This window comes from Bubalus kerabau, chromosome 9, assembly GCF_029407905.1.
Source record: "Bubalus kerabau isolate K-KA32 ecotype Philippines breed swamp buffalo chromosome 9, PCC_UOA_SB_1v2, whole genome shotgun sequence".
Taxonomy (NCBI): domain Eukaryota; kingdom Metazoa; phylum Chordata; class Mammalia; order Artiodactyla; family Bovidae; genus Bubalus; species Bubalus kerabau.
This window is the reverse complement of record NC_073632.1, coordinates 72,776,363-72,801,993: the sequence shown is the minus strand read 5'-3', so window position 1 is coordinate 72,801,993 and position 25,631 is coordinate 72,776,363. Positions and strand designations below refer to the sequence as shown.

The following is a 25,631-nucleotide window of genomic DNA, read 5'->3' as shown; positions in this document are numbered from 1 at the left end:
GGGGGACACTGGAGTCAGCCACTAACAACAGATTAAAGCCAAATGTAAATAGTGTGCCGGACACATGTGGGCTGCAGAGAGAGGGGTGATGAATAAGCACGCATCCAGACAAGGACTTCAAAAAGAAGGCGGCTGAGCGATGATGAAAATGATTCAGTGCCTTCACCAATGACTTGGGAGGAGCAGAGAATGTGAGGAAAATAAAGAAGAAGTGTCTGCATTTATCAAAGCATTTGACAAAGGAGAGGGGGCTGCACAATTACAGGGAACAAATCATCAGGACAGGAGAGGGAAAGAGGCTGTGGGCAATGTGGAAAGAAGAAATCCAATGATGGCAGAGCAGTGTTATAAATGATGATTAATCCACTCTCACTGAAATGTACTGAATACAAACTAATAATACAGCTTTAATCCAAGAGAGTTCTGAGTCCCATTTGGCTAGCACTGGTTTCTACCTGCTTTGGGATCATCTCTATTCATAGGCTCTTTCTCCCTTTAGAGAAGGCTGATATCCAGCAGGTACCCATGGGCAAGGCCTGACCAGGTGTTAACTGTGCCCATACCATACCTAATTGGGCAGTGTTTATATACTATGCATTGCTACAAGGTTTGATTATCATCCGTGCCTTCAATTGTTCTATGATAATACAGATCTTTCTTGACTTACAATGGAGTTGTCATTGTTTAGTAGCTAAGTCGTGTCTGACTCTTTGTGACCCCATGGACTGTAGCCCACCAGGCTCCTCTGTCCATTGGATTTCCCAGGCAAAAATAAATACTGGAGTAAGTTGCCATTTCCTCCTCCAGGAGATCTTCTTGACACAGGAATCGAACTCACATCTCCTGCATTCTTTACCAGTGAGCCAGCAAGGAAGCCCAGATAGAGTCACATCCTGATAAACTCATTGTGAGTTGAAAACATAATTCAAAAATGCATTTAATAACCTAACCTAGTGAATATCATAGCTTAACCTAGCCTTCCTTAAAGGTACTCAGAACACTTACATTAGCCTAGGACAAAAATCACTTAACACAAAGTCTACTTTATGTGTTGACTATATACTTGATTGAATACTGTACTGATAGTGGAAAGCAAAAAAAAGAATGGTTGTATGGGTACAGAATGGCTTTAAATGTATTGGCTGTTTACCCTCTTGATGGCAGGGATGACTGGAAGTTACAATCCCCTGCTGTTGTGTCATGAAAGAGGATTATAACACATTTAGCTAGCCTGGGAAAACCTCAAAATTCAAAATTCGAAGTATAGTGGCTACTGAGTGCATATCTCTTTTGGACCATCGAAAACTTCAGAAATCATTAAGTTGAATCATCCTAAGCCCAAGACTGTCTATATTCTGAACCCACTTGACTAAGTCTTTCTTACAATTATAGCTGATGCACAATGCAACATGAGTTACAGGTGTATCATAACTGTATATTCACATTTTTTAAGGTGACACTCCATTTATAGTTATAGCTTATTTTATGCATAATAGTTTGTACTTCTACTCCTATATTATCCCTCCCCTTCCCTCTCCCCACTGGTAACCACTAGTTTGTTCTCTGTATTTGTGAGTCTGCTTTTTCATTTACTCACTAGCTTGTTGGATTTTTTAGATTTCACATATAAGTGATATCATACAGTATATGTCTTTTTCTTCCTGATTTATTTCACTTAGCATAATACCCTCCAAGTCCATCCATGTTGTTTCAAGTGGCAAAATTTCATCCTTTTTTTACGGTTGAGTAGTATTTGATTGTATCTATGTACCACATCTTTATTCTTTATTCATTCCATCTGTTGATGGACACTTAAGTTGCTTCCATGATACAAAAATGTAAATTATGCTGCTATGAATATTAGGCTGCATGTATCTTTTCAAATTAGTGGGGTTTTCCCCCCCATATATATATATACCCAGGAATGGTATTGCTGGGTCATATGGTAAATCTATTTTTAAGTTTTTTGAGGAGAATCCATACTGTTTTCCACAGTGGCTGCACCAATTTACATGCCCATAAACTTTGTATGAAGTTTACCTTTTCTGCACATCCTTGCCAACATTTATTATTTATGTTCTTTTTTATGATAGCCATTCTAACAGGTATGAGGTGATATCTCACCAGATGAGATATGCAAGTAGTTTTGACTCGTGTTTCCCTGATAATTAGCGAGACTGAGTATCTTTTTATGTGTCTACTGGCCATCTGTATTTTCTCTTTGGAAAAATATCTATTTGGATCCTCTGTCCATTTTTTAACTGGCTTGCTTGCTTTTTGGATGTTGAGTTTGTACAAGCAGTTTGTGTATTTTGGAAATTAAGCTCTTGTCAGTCAAATAATTTGCAAATATTTTCTCATACTCTGCAGGTTGTATTTTTGTTTTGTTTATGGTTTTCTTTGCTGTGCAAAAACTTTTAAGTTTGTGAACAGTCTAAGTGCTCATCAAGAGTAAAATGAATTCTTATTGGTCTGTTTCTGTATGAGAATGAATGAAATTCAAAATATGCAACAACACAGGGTACCTCTCATAAATATAATACTAAATAAAAGAAACAAGACACATTAGGGTACATAATTTATGAATCCACTTATATAAAATTCAAAAATCATGTAAACTAATCACTGTTATTGGCTAAATCAAGATGGTGGTTTCTCTTGAAGGAATAGTGGGGGTAGTTACACAGTGTGTTCACTTTGTATATATTATACTTCCAATGAGCATTTCCCTGCATGTATATGATTTTTAATACAATATTGGGGAGAAAAAAACTTTCAAGTTTAATTTTGTTATATTTGTTTACTTTTGTTTTGATTTCCATTATCCTAGGAGATGGATTCAAAAAGATCTTGCTGCATTTATGTTAGAATGTTCTACCTATGTTTTTCTTGAGGAATATTTCAGTATCTAGTTTTAGCTTTAGGTCTTTAATCCATTTTGAATTTTTTATAATATGGTGTTAGAGAATGCTCTAATTTTTTTAACGTAACTGTTCTGTTTCCCCAGCACCACTTATTGAAGACACTGTCTTTTCTCCATTGTATATTCTTGCCTCCTTTGTTGTAAGTTAATTGGCCATAAATATGTGGGTTTATTTTTGGATTCTCTGTTCTATTCCATTCAGCTATGTGTCTGTTTTTGTGCCAGTACCATACTCTTTTGATTACTGTAGCTTTGTAAGTATAGTCTTAAGTCAGGGAGTGCGAATTCTTCATCTCTGTTCTTCTTTCTCAAGATTTTGGCTACTCAGTCTTCTGGCTATTTAAGGTGTTTAGTATTTACATACAAATTTTAAAATTCTTTGTTCTGGTTCTGGGAAAAATGCCATTGGTATTTTGATAGGGATTGCACTGAATCTGTAGATCATTTTGGGTAGCATGGTCATTTTAACACTGTTAATTTTTCCAAATGGCCCATGTAATCTTGAAAAAGAAAAATGGAGGCAGAGGAATCAGGCTCCCTGAATTCAGACTTATACTACAAAGCTACAATAATCCGGACAGTGTGGAAAGTGTAGTACTGGTACAAAAAACAGAGATACAGATCAATGAAGCCAGATAGAAAGCCCAGAGACAAATTCATACACATATGGAGGCAAGACTATACAATGGAGAAAACACAGTCTCTTCAATAAATGGTGCTTGGAAAGCTGGATGACTACATGTAGAAGAATTAAATTAGAACAATCCCTGACACCAAACACAAAAATAAACTCCGAATGGAGTAAAGGTCTAGATATAAGGCCAGACACAATAAAACTCTTAGAGGAAAACATAGGCAGAACACTCTTTGACATAAATCACAGCAAGATCTTTTTTGACTCACCTCCTAGAGTAATGAAAATAAAAATAAAAGTAAACAAATGAGACCTAATTAAAGCTTTTGTGCAGAAAAGAAAACCATAAACAAGATGAAAATACAATTCCCAGAATAGAAGAAAGTATTTGCAAATGAAACAACTGACAAGGGATTAATCTCCTAAAATACACAAACATCTCATTCACTTCAATATTAAAAAACAAACACACACAAACAACCCAATAAAAAACTGGACAGAAGACCTAAATAGACATTTCTCCAAAGAGGACATACAGATGGCCAATAAGCACATGAAAAGCTGCTCAACACCACTAATTATTAGAGAAATGCAAACAAAAACTACAATGAGGTTTCTCCTCACACCATTCAGAATGGCTATCATCAAAAAATCTACAGGCAGTAAATGCTAGAGAGGGCGCAGAGAAAAGGGAACTCTGTTACACTGTTGGCAGAAATGTAAATTGATACAACTACTATGAAGAACAGTATGGAGGGGCCTTAAAAAACTAAAAATAAACTGACCATATGACCCAGCACTCCAGGCAATATACTCAGAGAAAACCATAATTCAAAAATATGCATGCACCCCAATGTTCATTACTGCACTATTTACAATAGCCAGGACATGGGAGCAACCTAAATGTCCATCAACAGAAGAATGAATAAAGAAGATGTGGTACATATATACAATGGAATATTACTCAGCCCAAAAAAGGAACAAAACTGTGCTTTTTGCAGACATGTGGATGGACCTAGAGACTGTCATACCATGTGAAGTAAGCCAGAAAGAGAAAAACAAATATCATATTTTAAAGCATATATGTGGAATCTAGAAAAATGGAATTAGATAAACTTATGACCAACCTAGATAGCATATTAAAAGGCAGAGACATTACTTTGCCAACAAAGATTCGTCTAGTCAAGGGTATGGTTTTTCCAGTGGTCATGTATGGATGTGAGAGTTGGACTGTGAAGAAAGCTGAGCGCCAAAGAATTGATGCTTTTGAACTGTGGTGTTGGAGAAGACTCTTGAGAGTCCCTTGGACTGCAAGGAGATCCAACCAGTCCATCCTAAAAATCAGTCCTGGGTGTTCACTGGAAGGACTGATGTTGAAGCTGAAACTCCAATACTTTGGCCACCTTATGCAAAGAGTTGACTCATTGGAAAAGACCCTGATGCTGGGAGGGACTGGGGCAGGAGGAGAAGGGGATGACAGAGGATGAGATGGCTGGATGGCACCACTGAGTCGATGGACATGAGTTTGGGTAAACTCCAGGAGTTGGTGATAGACAGGGAGGCCTGGTGTGCTGTGATTCATGGGGTTGCAAAAGGTCAGACACGATTGAGCAACTGAACTGAACTGAATTGAACTGAAACTTGTTTTTATATATATATATATAAAAATATGGGTTGTCATGCCCTCCTCCAGCAGGGATCAAACCCAGGTTTCCCACATTGCAGACAGGTTCTTTATCATCTAAGACACCAGGAATGTATACTACAATGTATAAAATAGATAACTAATAAGAACTTGCTGTATAGCACAGGGTACTCAATGCTCTGTGGTGATATAAATAGGAAGGAAATCCAAAAAAGAGGGGAGATATATATACATACCATTGATTCACTTTGCTGGACAACAGAAACTAACATAACACTGTAAAGCAATTATAATTCAATATAAAATAAAATAGACTTTCCAGAGAGACTTCCTTGGCAGTTTAATGGATAAGCTTCTGAGCTTCCACCGCAGGGGCTATGCGTTCAATCCACGGTCAGGGAACTAAGGTCCTGTATACTATGCAGTGCAGCCAAAAAGAGAGAGAGTGTAAAATAATACAGACTTCCTGAGAAGAGTGTCTTACCCTGAGGAGTGTTGTTTTGTTTTGTTTTGTTTTTTAATAGGAAGCTGTAAATTTTAGCAGGTAATTTTGAAAAAATTTGAGGGCTGATGAAACCCTCTTTACCCCTCAGATCTCACTCCATGTCAATATGTCTGTATGGCACTGGCCCTTCACCTTGTCCTGTCCTGACCTTCCACTAGATGAAAGACTAGAGCACTTCACTCCATTGCTTAGTTCCAAATTCTCAGGCACTTATTCTTCATGATATTCAAGTATCAGATGGATATTTTTAAAAATTCTTTCTCCTTCAGTTCAGTTCAGTTCAGTCGCTCAGTTGTGTCCAACTCTTTGCGACCCCATGAATCACAGCACGCCAGGCCTCCCTGTCCATCACCAACTCCCGGAGTTCACTCAAACTCACGTCCATCGAGTCAGTGATGCCATCCAGCCATCTCATCTTCTGTTGTCCCCTTCTCCACTTGCCCCCAATCCCTCCCAGCATCAGAGTCTTTTCCAATAAGTCAACTCTTCGCATAAGGTGGCCAAAGTACTGGAGTTTCAGCTTTAGCATCATTCCTTCCAAAGAAATCCCAGGGCTGATCTCCTTCAGAATGGACTGGTTGGATCTCCTTGCAGGGCAAGGGACTCTCAAGAGTCTTTTCCAACACCACAGTTCAAAAGCATCAATTCTTCGGCCCTCAGCTTTCTTCACAGTCCAACTCTCACATCCATACATGACCACTGGAAAAACCATAGCCTTGACTAGACAGACTTACTAAATATTAATGCCACAAAAAAGAAAATAATTGTCTTAATTTTTTTTAGTTTTGAGAAAATAAATTTCTTGGTTTTTTTAATTGTGAAGTACAAAATCGCTATTATCTCATAACTCTGTGTTTCCTATAGACAGCAGGTATAATGGAGATTCAGCAGAAGAAGCTGGGTTTTGGAGTCAGGTTGTCCAAGATTTGAATGCTAGCACATATACTTTTGAGAAAGTCACTTCTCTGAGGCTCATTTTCCTCACCTGTAAAATGGATATAATGATACCACATTCCAGGATGCTTTTGGAGATCAAATATTCCTGGCAAATAGAGGGCACACAGTCAATATTTATTTCCCCTTCCCACCCAAGAGGAATTTTTGTGGGGAAATTTCTCATTAAAAAACCACTTGTATACCTGTGGCGGATTCATTTTGATATTTGGCAAATCTAATACAGTTATGTAAAGTTTAAAAATAAAATAAAATTAAAAAAAAAAGAAAAAAAAATTAAAAAAAAAACAAAAAAAAAACCACTAATTCCTTTTAAATTAAATAGGTCTTCATTGACGAATCTATTAAGTTACAATAAGAAGAGTAAATCCATACTTTGCCAGACTTTCACAGATCGGCAAAGGGCTTTTCATCCAGGGCTGTCCCATGTTGGGGTATGAAGCACTAGAGTTGTTAGCAAGTATGAATGCGGCTGTGCCCCGTCATACACTTTGGCACCACGCTATTCTGCCTTGACTCGTATACAAATATGTCTTGGATTTGGGAATCTGATTGAATGCTAGAAACAAATGTGATTCATTCCAGCATCACCCTTGAGACACTTCGCAGCCAGATGAGTTCATTCCATGGCTAAACCAAGTGACCCTGCGATTCACTGAAGTTGCTGCAGCAGCTACTGGAAGCATCTGTTACCAAGAGGTCGGTATTCCAAGATGGGATTATAGACAATCGGGCCAGCAGACTGTCTGCACTGGAGTGCAGAATTATTCCTTTCTTTACCAGCTTTATTATGCTATTTATTCTGCCTCTAAAATACACCTGCATCATGACTCTACAGGGACAACTTTTCAAAATTATGCACAGGATTCATTTCCTTCATGAAAAGAGCTGACCATCTTTAAAAATCACTCTTCCAGCCTACAGGTATCTCTGCAGGAATTGCATAGGTTTGGGAGTTAATACTCCATTTATTTGTGTCATTTACTGTTTTTATTAGTCTTCTCTTCTTAAATATTGTATATTGAATATTTCATGAAGTCAGTGGTTATTTCTTTATTGACTTTGTCAGTTTCCTTAATGTTTAACAAAATACCTACAAGATTAATTCACTGACTGATCCTCACAGAATTATTTGCCAATTTCTTATCTCCATTTAAAATAAGGTTTTCTTCACTTTTCATTATTTCCTTCCTTCTTTCATCCATTTTGTTATTCAATAAATAATTATTTAATGCCAGTTAAGTGCTAAACATTGGTCTAAGCCATTAGGAAGCACAGCTAAACACTATATATTCTTCCCTTCAGAATACTGGTTGCCATTTCCTCCTCCAGAGGATCTTCCCAGTCCAGGGACTGAGCCCATATCTTCTGTGTCTTCTGCATTGCAGGTGGACCCACTGAGTCATTGGGAAAGCTTGACTGAGTTAAAAAGTTCACAAAGAGAACCCTGGGGAAGGTGACACTAGGGAAGCATCCTCGTTTACACACCTGAATTCTTCACATGAACAATATCAGGGGGATTATATTCCAGGAAACAGTAGAATATAGTCATCCCTCAGTATCCATGTGGGATTGGTTCCAACATTCTGCAGGTACCAAAACCCATGGATGCTCAAGTCCCTTACAAGTCAGAGTTATACAGCTTCAGACAGGGATACACATTTCTTTTGCAGATGTGGAACCTTCAGATGTGGAGGGTCAACTACATGTATGTGGTAGCGTTGTGTGCTGAACCATGAGACATGGACAGCAAGAAATCAGTGGTGGGAAGTGAGGTTAGTGAAGTAGGCAGGGGGGCAGAACTATGAGGAATCCTGGAAGCCACTGGCTTTCAAAACTAGATGTTTGGGCAATGGTTCTTCAATTTTTGTTCTAGATTTAAGAAAATTTATTTCCTAAGTTAATCATGACCTCGAGCAATTTAGTAAAGTGCAACTTTGTGAAAAAAAAATTTTTTTTCTCCTTAAAAAAAAAAACTAGATGTATTGAGGGTTAGTCTCTGGTGCAGCTCTTAAATGTTGAGGTGCCACATGTGGAGTTCAAATCCTTTGCTCCTCAAGAAGAAGCTGAGAGTTGTGAGTTCTCTCCCAATTTTAGGTCCCCATACCAGTTTAGTTTAGGGTGATATTGTGTTTCATTCTCTCTTACCTCTGTGATGTGGGTTGGTTTGTTTGCTCAATGTGTAGAATTCGCTCAGCTAGCTTTTGTTTTATACTCCTTGGAGGAACTTTCTCTGTCCATGGTTATAGATGTGGTGTGTCCCCTGGAGGAGATGGGTTCAGGATCCTCCTATCATTATATTGAATCCAAATCCTAATATTATTTTTTATAAGGTTGAATTTTCATCTACCATGTAAGCTTTAATTTTCTGTATGTCTCAATCTTTTTTCCTCCATTCCTCTTTTTTTTTGCTTTCTTTTGTATTATTACATATTTCAAGTGTGACATTTTACTTGCTTTACTGATTTTTCTGTTTTATTTCTTGAATTATTTTCTCAGCTCTTGCTCTAAAGCTTGTGATATATAACTTATCAAAATGCATTTTGGATTTTTACTTCCTTAGCTCCAATGAAATACAGAAACTTTAATGTAAACTTTACTCTCATTCCTTCCTTCCCTGTCTTTTTGGGCTATTATGTTACATGTATTATGCTTGCATGTTTTATAGACTGAACAATATATTGATCCAATTATCACTTTATGTAAACTGTCTTTTAAAGAAGCTGAGAGGAAAAAAGAAAAAATATACATTAACTGAATTTGCTATACTAATTTTCTTATTTACTCTGCCTGTTTGTTTGTTTGTTTCTTCCTATGGATTCAGGTTGCCATGTGGTGCTGTCCCCTATTTCAGTATAGCTTTGTTCCTGTCTTCCTCCTTTGCATTGTGATTGTCAAATATATTACATGTCTATGTGTTATAGAACCAGCGTCACAATTAAAAGCATATTGTTTTATGTGATAATGTTTTAAGTCAGTTAGGAGAACAAGCAGAAGAAACATGCAATTATTCTGCTTTTCACAATTATTTCTACTGATGCTTTTGGTTTTTTTATATGGATTCAAGTTACTGTGATGTCACTTGCTTTCTGTCTGAAGAACTCTGCCAGTTAGATTTTTGTCCTTTATCATTATAAATGTGTGTGACTTGGAGGCTTCTATTACAGTTCAGGGAAGCCTGTTCTAAAGATAAAATCTGTGTCACTGACTGCACCTTTACCTGAATCATGCATCCTCCAAGACTGACTTTAATGAACAACAACAGGTGGTAGAAAACTGAACATGTTATGGGAAAACTTGTGCCAACTCTTGAAATGGTAAATCAAGACACACTGGCAATTTTACATGTAATAATAACTTAGTTAAGAGTATTGTAACAAGTGTGCCAAAATCTTTGAAGTATCTTAATTAATGTTATGATTACTAAGAAGGAATTTGTATTCAATAAGGCAGTCAGGGTATCTATCTCAAGGCAGAGTAATCTTAGAAGAGAAATACGTATGTGTATAAAGTAAAGTGAGTCAACTATTTCAGAGAAGAAGTAGAATGGGAAGTCTAGATTGACTGACCAACAGATGGTCAGAGTCCTTGATAGAATGTGGCTGGCTTTGATTGCTACCTCTTTCCCCAGATCCTGCCATGTACATGATGATACCTCCATAAGATTAGTCAAAAGTTCTCTGTCATCAATTTGAGTTACAAGGTATTTGCCCAGTTCTATGTGTTTAATACTTTTTACACATTTATAGACTGCCATTGTACTAGATATTGAACAGAATTTGTAAACAAATAAAAGGATGCCTAGTCTTTATTGGTGATTATTTATGGATAACTAAATCTAAAGCTGGGGACTAGGTCAGTCTAAGTATGGTTGAAGACTTTGAGGTCGCTTACTGATGGGAGGAGAAGAAATTTAAGACAAAAATGAGAGAAGAAAAGGGGACATCAAAAAAGTCCAGAAGCTGAGGGTAGGGTGGGGTATGGGTTGGAATTAGGAAGAGGCAGAAGAGGCAAATATCAAGATAAGTTTTGGACAAATACAGCAAGGCTCACATAGTCTCTTTTCTCTTAATACAAAGCTGTTTCATGTCACTAAGGGGATATCGGTCAACACAGACTTTTTTCTACTGTGCAGTTTTTTTCTCAGATAGGGGCCATAGCCATATACTTAAAAAAATTTAAATATAGTTGATATACAATATTATAGCAGTTTAAGATGTATAGCATTGTGATTCAGTATTTTTATATATTATATTTTATTAAAAGTTATTATAAGCTAATGGCTATAATGCCCTGTGCTATATATATATATATATATATATATACACTTGTTGCTTATCTATTTTACACATTCTAGCTTTTATCTCTTATGCTCATACTCTTAATTTTCTCCATCTCATTTCCTTCTCCTCTTTGGGAACTGCTAGTTTGTTTTCTATATCTGTTAGTCTGTTTCTGTCTTGTATATACACTCATCTGTATTGTTTTTTAGATTCCATGTATAAATGATATCATACAGTATTTGCCTGTGTCTGACTCATTTCACTAAGCATAATATTCTCTAGATACATCTAGACTGCTGCAAATGGCAGACTTTCATTCTTTTTATGGCTGAGTAATATTCATATATATATATATATATTTCACATCTTATTTATGGATTTGTCTAAAGGTAATCAGTACAAGAAGAAGATGTTATAATCATTAACATAAATGTACCCAATTCAAGAGCATATAATATATAAGGCAAGTACTAATAGACATAAAGGGAGAATTTGACAGTAATACAATAGTAGTAGGGGACTTTAATATCCCACTTACATCAATGGACAAATCATCCAGATAGAAAATCAATCATCTTAAATGACACAATAGACCAGCTGAACTTAATAAATATAGGATATTACAACCCAAACCAACAGAGTACACACTCCTTTCAAGTGCACATGGAACATTCTCCAAGATAGAGCTCAAGGACACAGAACAAGTTTTAACAAATTTAATAGAGTAGAAGTTATAGCAAACATTTTTTTTTCTGACCACAATGCAGAATTCTAAGAGCTGGATTTATTTCATTTCTGCCCCATCCCCAGAAACTTTGATTTTGCAGTTTAGCAATTTAGGCTATAATCTGTCTCAAGAATTTTTAAATATTTTTTACAATATTAAATCTACTTAACTAACTCTAGGGGTGCTTTCCTGGTGGTGCAGATGGTAAGGAATCTGCCTGAAATGGAGGAGACTGGATTCAACCCCTGGACCAAGAAGATCCCCTGGAGAAGGGAATGGTTTATTGCCTAGAAAATTCCATGGACAGAGGAACTGGCAGGATACAGTCCATGGGGTGGCAAAGATTTGGACACAACAACTAAGTGACTAACACTCACTTTGAAACTACCTCTAAAGTAACTATGGTGAGAGAAACTTCTATAGGTTAATTTCTTGGCCATAGTGTCCCCATTTATATTATTTGAAAGAATTAAGAATGATTATTTGACTAAATTCATAGAAACAGAGAACAGATACATGGTTGTTAGAGGCAAGAGTGTAGGGTGAGCATAATGGGTGAAGGTGGTCAAAATGCGCAAACTTCCAGTTGTAAAACTGACAAGTCCTAGGAATATAGTGTCAGAGAAGGCAATGGCAACCCACTCCAGTACTCTTGCCTGGAAAATCCCATGGACTGCAGCCTGGTAGGCTGCATACAGTCTTACAGTATTTGCCTGTGTCTGACTCATTTCACTAAGCATAATATTCTCTAGATCCATCTAGACTGCTGCAAATGGCAGACTTTCATTCTTTTTATGGCTGAGTAATATTCATATATATATATATATATTTCACATCTTATTTATGGATTTGTCTAAAGGTAATCAGTACAAGAAGAAGATGTTATAATCATTAACATAAATGTACCCAATTCAAGAGCATATAATATATAAGGCAAGTACTAATAGACATAAAGGGAGCCTGGTAGGCTGCAGTCCATGGAGTCATGAAGAGTCGGACATGACTGAGTGACTTCACTTTCACTTATCAGTTCCATGCATTGGAGAAGGAAATGGCAACCCACTCCAGTGTTCTTGTCTGGAGAATCCCAGGGATGGGCGAGCCTGGTGGGCTGCCGTCTATGAGGTCGCACAGAGTCGGATACGACTGAAGTGACTTAGCAGCAGCAGGAATATAGTGTATGCCATGGCGATTATAGTTAATAATACTGTATTAAACATTTGAAAGTTGCTATGAATGTAAATAGATTTAAGAGATTAGGTCTTATAGACAGAGTGCCTGATGAAATATGGACGGAGGTTCAGGACATTGTACAAGAGTCAGGGATCAAGACCATCCCCAAGGAAAAGAAATGCAAAAAGGCAAAATGGTTGTCTGAAGGAGGCCTTACAAATAGCTGTGAAAAGAAGAGAAGTGAAAGACAAAGGAGAAAAAGAAAGATATACCTATCTGAACACAGAGTTCCAAAGAATAGCAAGGAGAGATAAGATAGCCTTTCTCAGTGATCAATGCAAAGAAATAGAGGAAAACAACAGAATGGAAAAGACTAGAGATCTCTTCAAGAAAATTAGAAACACCAAGGGAACATTTCATGCAAAGATGGGCACAATAAAGGCCAGAAATGATATGGACCTAACAGAAGCAGAAGATATTAAGAAGAGGAGGCAAGAATACACAGAAAAACTATACAAAAAAGATCTTCATGACCCAGATAACCATGATGGTATGATCACTCATCTAGAGCTAGACATCCTGGAATGTGAAGTCAAGTGGGCCTTAGGAAGCCTCACTACGAACAAAGTTATTGGAGGTGATGGAATTCCAGTTGAGCTATTTCAAATCCTAAAAGATGATGCTGTGAAAGGGCTGCATTCAAAATGCCAGCAAATTTTGAAAACTCAGCAGTGGCCACAGGACTGGAAAAGGTCAGATTTCATTCAAATCCCAAAGAAAGGCAATGCCAAAGAATGCTCAAACTACAGCACAACTGCACTCATCTCACATGCTAGCAAAGTAATGTTCACAATTCTCCAAACCAGGCTTCAACAGTACGTGAACCATGAACTTCCAGATGTTCAAGCTAGATTTAGAAAAGGCAGAGGAACCAGAGATCAAAATGCCAATATCTGTTGAATCACTGAAAAAGCAAGAGAATACCAGAAAAACATCTACTTATACTTTAATGATTAGACCAAAGCTTTTGACTGTGTGGATCACAACAAACTGTGGGAAATTCTTAAAGAGATGGGAATACTATACCACCTGACCTGCCTCCTGAGAAATCTGTATGCAGGTTGAGAAGCAACAGTTAGAACTGGACATGGAAAAACAGACTGGTTCCAAATTGGGAAAGGAGTATGTCAAGGCTGTATATTGTCACCCAGCTTATTTAACTTATATACAAAGTACATCATGTGAAATACCAGGCTGGAGGAAGCACAAGCTAGAATCAAGATTGCTGGGATAAATATCAATAACTTCAGATACACAGATGACACCAACCTTATAGCAGAAAGTGAAGAAGAACTAAAGAACCTCTTGATGAAGGTGAAAGAGGACAGTGACAAAGCTGGCTTAAAACTCAACATTCAAAAAACAAAGATCATGGCATCCTGTCCCAGTACTTCATGGCAAATAGATGGGGAAACAATGGAAACAGTGACAGACTTTATATTTTTGGGCTCCAAAATCATTGCAGATGGTGACTGCAGCCATGAAATTAAAAGATGCTTGCTCCTTGGAAGAAAAGTTATGACCAACCTAGATGTCATATTAAAAAGCAGAGACATTACTTTGCCAACAAAGGTTCATCTTGTCAAAGCTACAGTTTTTCCAGTAGTCATGTATGGATGTGAGTTTTGGACTATAAGGAAAGCTTAGCACAGAAGAATTGATGCTCTTGAACTATGGTGTTGGAGAAGACGCTTGAGACTCCCTTGGACTGCAAAGGAGATCAAACCAGTCAATCTTAAAGGAAATCAGTCCTGAATATTCATTGGAAGGACTGATGCTGAAGCTGAAACTCCAATACTTTGGCCACTTGATGTGAAGAACTGACTTCTTGGAAAAGACCCTGATGCTGGGAAAGATTGAAGGCAGGAAGAGAAGGGGATGACAGAGGATGAGATGGCTGGATGGCATCACCGAGTCTATGGACATGAGTTTGAGCAAGCTCTTGGAGTTGGTGATGGACAGGGAAGCCTGGAGTGCTGCAATCCATGGGGTCGCAAAGAGTCAGACATAACTAAGTGACTCAACTGAACTGAACTGATCTGATGAGTATAAATTCGTCATCACAAGGAAAAAAGTGTAAATTAGTGTGGTGATGGATACTAACTAGGCTTATTGTGATGATGATTTCACAAAATACATAAATATCAAATCATTATATTGTAACATCTGAGACTAATATAATGTTATATAACAATTCCAATACCCATTCATGATTAAATAAAACCACTCAACAAACAAAGTATGGAAAGAAATGTCTTCAAACTGATAAATGGCATCTAAGAAATGGCCACATTTACATCATGCTCATAGTGAAAGAGTTAATGCTTTTCCCTTAGATGAGGAACAAGACAAGGATGCCAATTTCACCACTTCTATTCAGCTTTGTACTGGAGCTTCTAGCCAGGGAAATTAGGGAAGAAAAAGAAATAAAAGGCATTTAGCTTGGAAAGGAAGATGCAAAATAATTTCTATTTTCAGATGACATGCTAATACAATCTTGTATACAGAAAATCCTAAGAAATCTAATTTACAAAAAACCTTAAGTTTAGCAAGTTTGAAGGATGAAAGATCAATACAGAAAACTCAAGTTTTACTTCTACACATTGCCAATGAACAATACAAAAATGAAATTAGGAAGACAACTCCATTTACAATAGAGTAAAAAATGATACCATACTTAAGGATAAATTTAACACAAGAAGTGTAAGATTTTTCCATGGAAAAAAACATTGTTGAAAGAACATCCCGTGTTTATAGATCAGAGATTTAATATTGTTAAATGACAACACTCTCCAAATTTATTTACATATTCACACAACTTCTATCAAAATTTCAGCTGTTTTTCGATATGTTGACATGCTGATTGTAAAATTCATATGTAAATGCAAGGGACCGGAATAGGCAAAACAATCTTAAAAAAGAAGACGAAGTTAAAGTACTGATCTCCCAGTTTCAAAAGCCACAGTGAAAAAGACAGCATTGTACTGACATAGAATAGACAAATAGATCAATAGAATAGATTTGAAAATTCAATGACAACCCTTACATTTATGGTCAATTGGTTTTATAAAAATGTATCAAAGCAATTCAGTGGGGAATACTATCCTCAATAAATATAGATTAGATATACACCGGCAAGATAATGAAGTTGGGTTTCTTCCTTTTCTTCAAAGAAGGTATACAAACAGCTAGTAAGCCCTTAAAGAGATACTCAATGTCATTAACCATTAGGGATATGCAATTTAAAACCACAATAAGATATCACTTTATACCACTAAGGAGACCATAATAAAGGACAAGCAATAACAAGTGATGACTAGCATGTGGGAAAATGAATTCCCTCCTACATTGAGGAAGAGAATGTAACATGGTTGGTTAAGATACTTTGGAGAGCTGTTTGGCAGAATGGACTTTTGTTTCATTTAATTAACAAATATTTCTTGAATCCGTAACATGTGCTAGCCATTTGTACTAAATTCTCAGGATATAAGATAACTAAATTATCATCCTTATTATTATATGAAGACAGACCTATAATCAAAAGATTGCAGTACATTGTGTCAAGTCCTATGTACTAGGCTTGATGTTGGGATAAAGGAAGAGAATAGCAAGGAGCTCAGAATGACTGAAGGGATATGACAGGAAATTGATCCCTGCAGAGCAAATTAGGTTGTAATGCTCTAGATCACTGACAGCCATGGAGTGATCTCAAGTAGAAAGTGGTAATAGCACATCCGCCCTGTCAAGGAACACTTATGTTGATGGCCTGGAGCATGAACTGGAGAGAGACTATGAAGATCTAACCTAAGGAATTATCCATGGGGTGTGCAGAAATAGACAAATTCAAGCAACATTTCTGAATTAAAATCTAGGGGGGTTTAGTAATTACTTGAATGTAGGGCATCGCTGGTGGCTGAGTGGTAAAGAATCTGCCTGCCAATGCAGGAGATGTGGGTTCAATCCTTAGATTGGGGAGATCACATGGAGGAAGAAATTGCAAGCCTCTCCAGTATTCTTGCCTGGAAAATCCCACAGACAGAGGAGTCTGGCAGGCTATAGTCCATAGACTAGTAAAGAGTTGGATATTACTGACCACAACTCCTCCCACCCCCACCACCTCACCCATACACACACCCACACACAAAGAATGACAGAAGTGGAGAAATAGTAGATGGTTCTCAGATAATGGTGTGCTGATAAATGTTCAACAACTGGATCCCTGAAAAAAAAAATGTGTGCATATATAAAAGTACATGAAGTGAAGTGAAGTGAAACTTGCGTCCGATGCTTTGCGGTACAGGTCATGGGATTCTCCAGGCCAGAATAGTGGAATGAGTAGCCTTTCCCTTTTCCAGGGGATCTTCCCAACCTAGGGATCAAACCCAGGTCTCCTGCATTGCGGGTGGATTTTTTACCAGCTGAGCCACAAGGGAAGCCCAAGAATACTGGAAAGGGTAGCCTATCCCTTCTCCAGGGGATCTTTCTGACCCAGGAATCAAACGGGGGTCTCCTGCATTGCAGGCAGACTCTTTACCAACTGAGCTATCAGGGATTTATTATAAACTTTACTGATAGAAAGTATATGTAGTACATAATTTTAAAATAAGAAAATATGCAATAATTTTCCCTGTAAATTTCTTATGGCTAATTAATTGTCACAGAATGCTATCATTAATTTTTGCTGAACCCTTATAATTATCAGATCAGATCAGATCAGATCAGTCACTCAGTCATGTCCGACTCTTTGTGACCCCATGAATCACAGCACGCCAGGCCTCCCTGTCCATCACCAACTCCCGGAGTTCACTCAGACTCACGTCCATCGAGTCAGTGATGCCATCCAGCCATCTCATTCTCTGCCGTCCCCTTCTCCTCTTGCCCCCAATCCCTCCCAGCATCAGAGTCTTTTCCAATGAGTCAACTCTTCGCATGAGGTGGCCAAAGTACTGGAGTTTCAGCTTTAGCATCATTCCTTCCAAAGAAATCCCAGGGCTGATCTCCTTCAGAATGGACTGGCTGGATCTCCTTGCAGTCCAAGGGACTCTCAAGAATCTTCTCCAACACCACAGTTCAAAAGCATCAATTCTTCGGCACTCAGCTTTCTTCACAGTCCAACTCTCACATCCATACATGACCACAGGAAAAACCATAGCCTTGACTAGACGAATCTTTGTTGGCAAAGTAATGTCTTTGCTTTTGAATATGCTATCTAGGTTGGTCATAATTTTCCTTCCAAGGAGTAAGAGTCTTTTAATTTCATGGCTGCAGCCACCATCTGTAGTGATTTTGGAGCCGAGAAAAATAAAGTCTGACATTGTTTCCACTGTTTCCCCATCTATTTCCCATGAAGTGGTGGGAGTGGATGCCATGATCTTCGTTTTCTGAATGTTGAGCTTTAAGCAAACTTTTTCACTCTCCTCTTTCACTTTCATCAAGAGGCTTTTGAGTTCCTCTTCACTTTCTGCCATAAGGGTGGTGTCATCAGCATATCTGAGGCTATTGATATTTCTCCTGGCAATCTTGATTCCAGCTTGTGTTTCTTCCAGTCCAGCGTTTCTTATGATGTATGCTGCATATAAGTTAAATGAACAGGGTGACTATATACAGCCTTGACGAACTCCTTTTCCTATTTGGAACCTGTCTGTTGTTCCATGTCCAGTTTGAACTGTTGCTTCCTGACCTGCATACAAATTTCTCAAGAGGCAGATCAGGTGGTCTGGTATTCCCATCTCTTTCAGAATTTTCCACAGTTTCTTGTGATCCACACAATCAAAGGCTTTGGCATAGTCAATAAAGCAGAAATAGATGTTTTTCTGGAACTCTCTTGATTTTTCCATGATCCAGTGGATGTTGGCAATTTGATCTCTGGTTCCTCTGCCTTTTCTAAAACCAGCTTGAACATCAGGAAGTTCATGGTTCACATATTGCTGAAACCTGGCTTGGAGAATTTTGAGCATTACTTTACTAGCGTGTGAGATGAGTGCAATTGTGCGGTAGTTGAGAGTCCCTTGGACTGCAAGGAGATCCAGCCAGTCCATTCTGAAGGAGATCAGCCCTGGGATTTCTTTGGAAGGAATGATGCTAAAGCTGAAACTCCAGTACTTTGGCCACCTCATGTGAAGAGTTGACTCATTGGAAAAGACTCTGATGCTTGGAGGGATTGCGGGCAGGAGGAGAAGGGGACGACAGAGAATGAGATGGCTGGATGGCATCTCCGACTCGATGGACATGAGTCTGAGTGAACTCCGGGAGTTGGTGATGGACAGGGAGGCCTGGCGTGCTGCAATTCATGTGGTCGCAAAGAGTCGGACATGACTGAGTGACTGATCTGATCTTGAGCATTCTTTGGCATTGGCTTTCTTTGGGATTGGAATGAAAACTGACCTTTTCCAGTCCTGTGGCCACTGCTGAGTTTTCCACATTTGCTGGCATATTGAGTGCGGCACTTTCACAGCATCATCTTTCAGGATTTGGAATAGCTCAACTGGAATTCCATCACCTCCACTAGCTTTGTTTGTAGTGATGCTCTCTAAGGCCCACTTGACTTCACATTCCAGGATGTCTGGCTCTAGGTCAGTAACCATACCATCATGATTATCTGGGTCGTGAAGATCTTTTTTGTACAGTTCTTCTGTGTATTCTTGCCATCTCTTCTTAATATCTTCTGCTTCTGTTAGGTCCATACCATTTCTGTCCTTTATCAAGCCCATCTTTGCATGAAATGTTCCTTTGGTATCTCTGATTTTCTTGAAGAGATCCCTAGTCTTTCCCATTCTGTTGTTTTCCTTAATTTCTTTGCATTGATCGCTGAAGAAGGCTTTCTTATCTCTTCTTGCTATTCTTTGGAACTCTGCATTCAGATGTTTATATCTTTCCTTTTCTCTTTTGCTTTTCACTTCTCTTCTTTTCACAGCTATTTGTAAGGCCTCCCCAGACAGCCATTTTGCTTTTTTGCATTTCTTTTCCATGGGGATGGTCTTGATCCCTGTCTCCTGTACAATGTCACGAACCTTATTCCATAGTTCATCAGGCACTCTATCTGTCAGATCTAGGCCCTTAAATCTATTTCTTACTTCCACTGTATAATCATAAGGGATTTGATTTAGGTCATACCTGAATGGTCTAGTGGTTTTCCCTACTTTCTTCAATTTAAGTCTGAATTTGGCAATAAGGAGTTCCTGTTCTGAGCCACAGTCAGCTCCCGGTCTTGTTTTTGCTGACTGTATAGAGCTTCTCCATCTTTGGCTGCAAAGAATATAATCAATCTGATATCGGTGTTGACCATCTGGTGATGTCCATGTATAGTCTTCTCTTGTGTTGTTGGAAGAGGGTGTTTGTTATGACCAGTGCATTTTCTTGGCAAAACTCTATTAGTCTTTGCCCTGCTTCATTCCGTATTCCAAGGCCAAATTTGCCTGTTACTCCAGGTGCTTCTTGACTTCCTACTTTTGCATTCCAGTCCCCTATAATGAGAAGGACATCTTTTTTGGGTGTTAGTTCTAAAAGGTCTTGTAGGTCTTCCAGCTTCTTCAGCGTTACTGGTTGGGGCATAGACTTGGATTACTGTGATATTGAATGGTTTGCCTTGGAAACGAACAGAGATCATTCTGTCGTTTTTGGGATTGCATCCAAGTACTGCATTTCGGACTCTTTTGTTGACCATGATGGCCACTCCATTTCTTCTGAGGGATTCCTGCCCACAGTAGTAGATATAATGATCATCTGAGTTAAATTCACCCATTCCAGTCCATTTTAGTTCACTTATTCCTAGAATGTTGACATTCACTCTTGCCATCTCTTGTTTGACCACTTTCAATTTGCCTTGATTCATGGACCTGACGTTCCAGGTTCCTATGCAATATTGCTCTTTACAGCATCGGACCTTGCTTCTATCACCAATCACATCCACACCTGGGTATTGTTTTTGCTTTGGCTCCATCCCTTCATTCTTTCTGGAGTTATTTCTCCACTGATCTCCAGTAGCATATTGGGTACCTACTGACCTGGGGAGTTTATCTTTCAGTATCCTATCATTTTGCCTTTTCATACTGTTCATGGGGTTCTCAAGGCAAGAATACTGAAGTGGTTTGCCATTCCCTTCTCCAGTGGACCACATTCTGTCAGATCTCTCCACCATGACCATCCCGTCTTGGGTTGCCCCATGGGCATGGCTTAGTTTCATTGAGTTAGACAAGGCTGTGGTCCTAGTGTGATTAGATTGACTAGTTTTCTGTGAGTATGGTTTCAGTGTGTTTGCCATCTGATGCCCTCTTGCAACACCTACCGTCTTACTTGGGTTTCTCTTACCTTGGGCGTGGGGTATCTTTTCACGGCTGCTCCAGCAAAGCGCAGCCATTGCTCCTTACCTTGGACGAGAGGTATCTCCTCATCGCCGCCCTTCCTGACCTTCAACGTGGGATAGCTCCTCTAGGCCCTCTTGCGCCTGCACAGCCAAGGCTCCTTGGACATTGGGTTGGTCCTCCCGGCCACCGCCCCTGGCCTCTGGTGTGGGGTTGGTCCTCCCGGCCATCACCCTTGGCCTCGGGCATGGGGTATCTCCTCCCGGCCGCTGCCCCTGACCTCGGACGCTGGATATCTCCTCTCAGCCACCCCCGCTGACTTTGGACGCGGGGTAGCTCCTCTCGGCTGTTCCTGCGCCGTCGCAGTCTGGTACTCTCGGCCACTGCCCCGACCTTATAATTATAACCCTTATTAATTATTGCTGAACCCACCTATAGTTGCAATCCACCCATAGTTTGACAAATGAAGTCGTATCCCAATCTGCTGCATCTTCAACCAATAGAATTACTTTCACCAAGCCTAATAGGTGGCTTACTATTAAACTATTTTCCACCCCCATACAAGTAATATTCATTAAATTGAAACTTCTCTCAACTTCAGTACTAGATACAACATACTTTTAAGTTTAACTTGCATTATTAACACTTTTCTCCATCACTTTTTTAAGACTAGACAGCCAACAACAACAACAACAAAAATCCCCATCAAGCCCTCACTTGTATTTGGCAATTTCCATGGTGAAAATATTCCCACTGTAACTGATTTGAAGTTACCTATGTCACATTGCTAAACAGGGAGTTAGTAAGAGGTGCATATAACACCTACACAGTACTTCTCACAGAGAGGTATAATATAAATGTGAGGGCACAGAAAACAGTAAAACTATTAGGAAATGGTAATTTTCAAATATTTCTTACCCTTGGCATTAACATAATTAATTACATTATAATTTTTATAGTTTAAATTTTACTGATGGGTGTATTTTAACAACTGGTTTGCAAAGTTTTGAATTTGTAAAAAGTGGCTTCTGTGAGCTGGGGTGAGCTGGCTCCACACATCACTGATGACAGATGTTCTGGCTTGAGTGACAATTAAGAGCTAAGGATAAACAACATTCAATATGTTGTAATAAACTACAATGGAAAAGATGTAAAAGAATATATATATATTATTTCTATATTCAGAGTACATATATGTATATCAGGGGAAAATTCAGGTATATATACATCCATCTATATATATATATATATATCTGAATAAGTTTGCTGTGCACCAGAAACTAATACATCATTGTAAATTAACTACACTTCAACTTTAAAAAAAACTGTAAAATAAAATGGAAAGAAAAGACAAACAGAAAAAACAGGAAGCACATGTACTTTGGATTAAATATAGCATCACAACTCAGAGGGATGGGGTGGGGAGGGAGTAGGAGAGGGGGTTCAGGATGGGGGGAGACATGTGTACCCATGGCTGATTCATGTCGATGTATGGCAAAAACCACCACAATATTGTAAAGTAATTAGCCTCCAATTAAAATAAATTAATTTTAAAAACCACAAAGCTAATCTTTTTAAACATGCATAGTAATATTTGATTCAGCTTACATCAAGACCACCACCAAAAAAACTTCTGACTTAAACAAGATAAAAGTTGGTTTCTCTCTGGTATATCAAAAGGGAAGCTGCCTCATACCCACAGGGTCATCAAGGCCCAGGTTCCTTCTGTTCTTATGTTTTACCACCTCATGGTCCAAGATGGCTGCCTGAGCTCAGATGATCACATCTACTTTCTAGCCAGCCTAAAGGAGGGAAAAGGCAAAAAAAAGAAGACAAGTCACTCTGTTGTAAGACACTTCTGGGAGGTTATAAAAATATTTCCAATTAAATATCATGGGCTAAAATATAGTTACATGGTACTTGTAGAGTCACGAAAAACTAAGGAATATAGTCTTTTAGCTGGATGGCAATGCCTAGCTATGAATCAGAGTTCATATTAGTAAGGATAAATGGATGAATGAATATTAGCAAGCAGCTTACAGTCCCTTCCCTCAAAGTTTTCATTTTTTTCTCCACTGACTTACCAATGGTAATGAGAAGAAAACACGATATACCTTAAAAGAGCCCAACCCATTCAGAGAACAACACTTGAGTACCTAATGTGTGTTCTGCCCCAATCCAACCTGCTCTGCCATCATCAGACCTGGCATGGGCTGTGCCCCAAATAGGCTGGAGACATTTTCTCCTCATTATCACCTTGTTAAGCAACCCCCTGCCTCTGAGGCATGTTCTGGGATCTTAACGAGGTGATAATGAGGAGAAAAATGATGTGGCAGTCCTTGGTCTGGTCTAGTCTTCATAGTTCAGAGGAGACCCAAGCTTTAATTAAAAATACTTTCCTTTGATATAAAATGCTCAGAAGACATACATTTTTGATGTACCTGAAGAGAAGCAAAACAAGGAGAAATGTATGTTTCTATTCATGCATATCTTGGAGATGGCTCTTCATAATCCAAGCAAAGAGAGGTGCATTCCTTCACCCTACAAGAAGAGACACAAAGTTGAATAGATAGGGGTAAGGAAAGTGGGGAGAGAAAACAGTCTTGAAGAAAAAGAAGTCTGGGGTGTTCTGTATCTTATAGGTAGAAGATCTAGATTTTCCCTCTATTTAAAAAAAGTATTCATTTTATTTATTTGGCTGTGCTGGATCTTCATTGTTGAATTGACTTTTCTCTAGCTGCAGCAAGCGGGAGCTACTCTCTGGCTGTGGTTTATGGCCTCATTGTAGTGGCTCCTCTTGTTGCAGAGAAAAGGCTCTGTGGCATGTGGGCTTCCGTAGCTGTGGCACCTGGGCTCAGTAGTTGCATCTCCTGAGCTCTGGAGCACAGGCTCAATAGTTGTGGCTCATTGGCTCAGCTGCTCCTGTGGCATGTGGGATCCTCCTGGACCAGGGATTGAACCCACGTCTCTTGCAGTGGCAGGCAGACTCTTCACCAATGAGCCACCAGTGAAGCCCCTCCCTTAATTTTTTTCTGACCACTTGCTGCTCTATGGGATTATTCTCTCTAGAATAGTGTTTTTTTATATCTCTGTGTTTGGTCCATTAGTGCCACTTTAACTCATTATACAAACCAGATAATTCATTCCAAATGTAATAGGTTTATATGACATTTGAAGAGGATACTTCACAGTGATTAATTTGGAGGGTTTCCCTTATTTCTTTAAAATGTAATTCTGGGTTGTTTGTAAAAGGTAAAGATAGCTTCTTCATTGCCTACAAATGATTTTAAAATCAACCTACTTCATCAGTGTTTAAGATAGTCACTGATCACTTCTTCTTGATGGGGAAATCCCTCATGCATTTAAATGGTCTTTCTTCTGAAGAGGTCAAAATACTTCCCTTTCAGTTTATCTCAATGAGATAGTTAATAAATAAAGAAGGAAAGAAAGAAAATTTATAGCCACCATGTTACCGATGGTGACACGGAACACTCCTTTTCAAGAAGCAAAGCACTGGATCACAGCCCGGAAGACCCATCGGCTCTGTTTCCCAGTGGCTGTCTATCTTCATGACAAATCCTGACCACCCAACAGTCCATTTGGCTGTGGTGAACACAGGAAGATGAAGAGAAATGGCCAGAACTCACCATGCTGACACACCATCATGCCACAGTCCATTTGTTCATTTGTGCTTGCAGTCTGAAGCAAATGGAGTTGAAGCAACTTTCCCAAGGCTGATTCCTTGTAAATGACAGAGTCACTTCTTCATTTATTTGGCCATATCACATAGTTGATAAAACGATTCCACAGACAATCCCATTGTATTATTATAAAGCCATTACATCCTCGCTTGATTTGATTTCTGGTCAATCCCTCCATGGTCCATCAGTGTCATGATCACTCTTCATTACACACATCATCATCAAGGAAAAAAAAATAAGTATTTTTCTATCTGAACTAAGCCATTTATCAATAAGGAACTTTCAAGATTGTTAATGCATGAAGTGTTTTGCTCACATCTGATCTTAATTTCTTCTATTAGTTTCATTTCCAGTTTTCTAAATATTTGATTAAAACTTAAGAAAAAGGAGTTCTATGGCTTTGTTTTCATTGGCATGTGAAAGTTGGAGATAGTTTCTAAATAAGTATAATCAACTCTAATCGTCTGTTTTCATGGAGAAACACAGGAGCAAAGATTATTCTAAGTAGTAGATGATCAAAGACATATTCATGTCTTTCTGAATAATCATAATTTTCTTGTGAAGATGCTACATTAATTTTTATCCCCTGGCCTTTCATCAAGCAATCACAAAGAAAGAAGTATAAAAATCACAATCTGAGTAGTAAAAGAAAAGCTCAAACATTTCCCCAACATAAAACACATTGGTGATGAGTGAACCTCAGTGGAACACTGAGTTTTCTAAATA

The 25,631-nt window shown here is 38.5% G+C and overlaps 1 long non-coding RNA gene across 3 annotated transcripts; it reads right to left on the bottom strand.

Moving 5' to 3' along the window:
* Positions 1 to 21,807: 21,807 nt before the first annotated feature.
* Positions 21,808 to 25,438, bottom strand: LOC129619417 (uncharacterized). 3 transcript variants are annotated; one of them, XR_008697873.1, is made up of 4 exons: positions 24,852 to 25,438; positions 23,646 to 23,745; positions 22,905 to 23,006; positions 21,808 to 22,303 (listed from the first exon to the last, which is right to left on the bottom strand). It is a non-coding gene; the product is annotated as an uncharacterized LOC129619417 (long non-coding RNA). The 3 variants fall into 3 exon arrangements; XR_008697872.1 differs by having other exon boundaries at positions 22,901 to 23,006; positions 24,852 to 25,433; XR_008697871.1 differs by lacking the exon at positions 21,808 to 22,303 and having other exon boundaries at positions 22,774 to 23,006; positions 24,852 to 25,426.
* Between the last annotated feature and the right edge of the window lie 193 nt (positions 25,439 to 25,631).